Consider the following 3,901-nt stretch of genomic DNA (forward strand, 5'->3'; position numbering starts at 1 on the left):
TAACACCTATTAAAAAAGGAACAAGTGATGGGTAAAGAAACAAAATGTAAAATGTCATACTTTTAAAGCAGGTAAATTTGTGTGTCCAAACTCTGAAGAAAAATGTCAATAGCTAATCATTAATTATTAAAATACTTATATAACCATACATCTCTGAAGTTTCGTGTATGAAGTATTCAAAATGTCTTGCAGGCATATAATGTATTAACGTGTTGTTGGTATGTGGGCCACTATTACCTGGCTGAGGTAAATAAAGCATTGGTATAGAGCAGGCAGTGGTTAAGGATGAGATTACACACATTGATATAAACTGGTAATGGGCTAGCTGGTCCATTAACAAAAGACTCTTACAAATATAGTTTTCCCCACAGTTTATTCCTGAGGCTGTGCAGATTTTAACAAAAAGAGATGTTTACATAAACATAAAATCAAACAGAACTACCTAACTCAAACTACAATGCTTCTCTCTAGCAACTGAGTTGGGAACTCATCTAGATCAGAGGTCTTTGCTTGCTCATAATCAGGTAGGCCCCCTCCAGCATTATCACAACTCCCTGCTATAATATAAAACAACAAGCAAACGAGCAACTCAAGTCAAAAATGGAAAGTGGGACAGATGTAAAAATATTTTGATCAGCAAAAGTATTAATCACATTCTCCCCATCAGACTGTATTTAACATACAGTTTCATTTACATATGTTACACCAAACAGTGTTACATTACTAATATTCCACTTTCTCATTGAAGTTGTGTTCTGTACTTCGTCCACAAAGTGGGTTCACTGGTTCAAATCCACTGGCAGAAGCAGTTCTGCCTTTAAATTAAAGATGAGCTATAATTTGCAAAGACCATGAGTTATGTCCCTTCCTTTGTATTTTTAATCCTCATGAGTGTCTCTAAGTTTTTATCAAAGACAGCATTTTGCAGCTATGAGTAGACGTCTTTCCTTGCCCAGGCTCCCCAAATTGCCATTAGGATAACCATGATGATCACTGTGTAGAGGAGTGTATGGAGTGTAGCTAGTTCATCTTTACACCACTGTTTGGAGCCACAGGAATTCTGCCAGTTCTCCCCAGTGTTTGCTGGAGCTTTCTGTCTGTGAGCACGGAGAGAATGTATTCTGCCAAAACAAAAAGATTAGGATTAAAAATAACTCTTTTTTATTAAGAGTACTAGGGTGCGATAGTGAAGTCCAGGAGACAAATTAAACCACTAAACAGAGTTGGTAAACAGCTCCTCAAACTGTACAGAGTTAGTTGGGAAATCTCCATAATTGGAAATATAGAACATTTGCCAGCCATTTGGCACATCTGTAACACTGACAGGCAGAAGAGGCTGAGTAAATGTTAGTCGACATACCGTACTCTTGGCAAAAATTATTATTCATTTCTTTGTTGATTCAAATCAACTTTGTGACACATTTTTCTTTCTTTTGTTTTTCAGTGTTCATCAAATTGACAGCTCTGGAAACCAAAATCCTCTTTTATCCACAGGAACTGGTACAGCATTGCCATGTAAGCTTCCCCATGCTGCCCTGGCAATGTATTTCCAACTCTATTCTACTGTACAGGGGACACTCCTGAAAAAAGACTTCAATCTCCATGCCAATGTAATCCTTGGCCAAAGATACCAGTCAGTGGCAACTGCGCTGTGAGCATAACCACTAGTAACTATACTGAGAATTATAATATTTTGCACTTTTATGCCACCTTCCGCATCTGGTTTCAAAACACTTTGCAGACATTAAATGTTGCAACACTTTTGTGAGATATGATTATCCCCATTTTATAGAGAAGGAACCTGAAGCACAGGGATATTAAGGCTAAATTTTTCATAGATGACTTATGACTACTGATGCCTCAGTTTTAGGTGGCCACTACAGATACCATAGGCCTGATTTTGAGAAATGCTGAGTATCCACAACTCCATCTGAATACAATGCAATGGAAATGACAGAGCAGACCAGCCACCAGTGTTTTAACCATCATCATGCCTAAAATTGCCCTGAGAAGGACTAGATGATATGGTGGTAAAACTCTAGTCTACACTAGTGTTCCCACCATTACTAGCACTGGTGCGAGAGCACCAGGTAGTGCTTAATTTGTGCCAGGGTTGCCAGGGCTCTAGGCTTGGCAGTTCATAGCCCCGGCACCTCTGGGCTTGCCGCATCAGTTATGAAAGTAAAAAAAATTGCTGGAGTCCCAGCACCTCTTTTATTACAAATTAAGCACTGGCACCAGAAGTAGTACGACAGAGGGAGATTTAAGAAAAAAGCCAATGCAGACACAGGCTTCGGGTAAAGACTTCTTAAGCACAAAGATATAGGACTATCATACACTCAGAAAGAGTTTCTAGAGCTAACGATTAAAGACAGAAGGCTAATAGGAAATGTAGTCTGCTGAAGGAATTTCATCTTTGAAGCAAGAGCTCTGCATACGTTATTTTCCAATAGATGGAAAATGATCCTATTATCCTGAAATTAACTATTTAATGGGCATGGACTGTCTTCTATCTTGTACAGCAACAAATACCAATAATTAATAATAATACCTACCAGTAGCATTTTTAAGAGCACAAGAAAAGTGCTATCCTTATCAAGCAGTTTGTCCTCCCTCCTCCCCTGCTACCTGTCTGACTGGTGGAATGTAACATGTGTAACTTACCTCCTGGAAACATTCATGATATCCCAGTGATTAAGCTCTCAAGAAGACAGGCTTCCAATCCCTCTGAGGTGGGGGAAGGTGTTTGTGGTGTAGGTGGGTAAAGATGTCCTTTCTATCCCTTTGCTCCCTCCCACATGAGGGAACGATCTGCACTTGGCACACAAAAAGCCAGCTTGGCACTTAATAACGTGGTAGTCACCCAGGAAATGCTCTGGAGCTGCTCAAGAGGAATATAATGAGCAATCTCAGTCATGCTTTCTCTCCCTTCTAGCTGCTGGGATCTTTCCTTATAAACAGAAGCAGCTAAGATGTTGCCAAATTTGCAGAAGCAGCCCGCCCCATGGAGTTATGTGCAGGGGAGGGTGCTAGAAATGGAAAATACAGAAGGATGAAGTGTAGCTCAGAGCTGTTTCAGTCCAACCAAACACAGCATGTGAAAACCTAAACAGATCTCTAATACAGTGCAGCCTGTCTTTTAAAATAAACGAGGAGTACTTGTGGCACTTTAGAGACTAACAAATTTATTTGGGCATACACTTTCGTGGGATGAAACCCACTTCATCGGATGCATGCAGGGGAAAATACAGTAGGAAGATATATATACACGGAGAACATGAAAAAATCGGTGTTGCCATACCAACTTTAATGAGACTAATCAATTAAGGTGGGCTATTATCAGCAGGAGAACAAAACTTTTGTAATGATAATCAGGATGGCCCATTTCAAACAGTTGACAAGAAGGTGTGAGTAACAGTGGGGAAAAATAAGCATGGGCAAATAGTTTTTACTTTGTGTAATGACCCATCTACTCCCAGTCTTTATTCAAGCCTATTTTAATGGTGTCCAATTTGCAAATTAATTCCCAGTTCTGCAGTTTCTCGTTGGAGTCTGTTTTTGAAGTTTGAATTTGTTGGAAAATTGCGACTTTTAGGTCTGTAATTGAGTGACCAAGGAGGTTGAAGTGTTCTCTGACTGGTTTTTGAATGTTATAATTCTTGACATCTGATTTGTGTCCATTTATTCTTTTGCGTAGAGACTGTCCGGTTTGGCCAATGTACATGGCAAAGGGGCGTTGCTGACACATGATGGCATATATCACATTGGTAGATGTGCAGGTGAACAAGCCTCTGATGGTGTGGCTGATGTGATTACGTCCTATGATTGTATCCTTTGAATAGATATATGGACAGAGTTGGCAACGGGCTTATTTCCTTCAGGTTGGGGGCTGTCTGTAAGT

General features: G+C 39.9%; 1 long non-coding RNA gene across 1 annotated transcript; it reads right to left on the reverse strand.

Moving 5' to 3' along the window:
• Positions 1-358: 358 nt before the first annotated feature.
• LOC117875654 lies at positions 359-3,191 on the reverse strand. Its single transcript, XR_004645312.1, has 2 exons — positions 2,665-3,191; positions 359-1,121 (listed from the first exon to the last, which is right to left on the reverse strand). It is a non-coding gene; the product is annotated as an uncharacterized LOC117875654 (long non-coding RNA).
• Between the last annotated feature and the right edge of the window lie 710 nt (positions 3,192-3,901).

This window comes from Trachemys scripta, chromosome 1 (assembly GCF_013100865.1).
Source record: "Trachemys scripta elegans isolate TJP31775 chromosome 1, CAS_Tse_1.0, whole genome shotgun sequence".
In the NCBI taxonomy this organism is placed as follows: Eukaryota; Metazoa; Chordata; order Testudines; family Emydidae; genus Trachemys; species Trachemys scripta.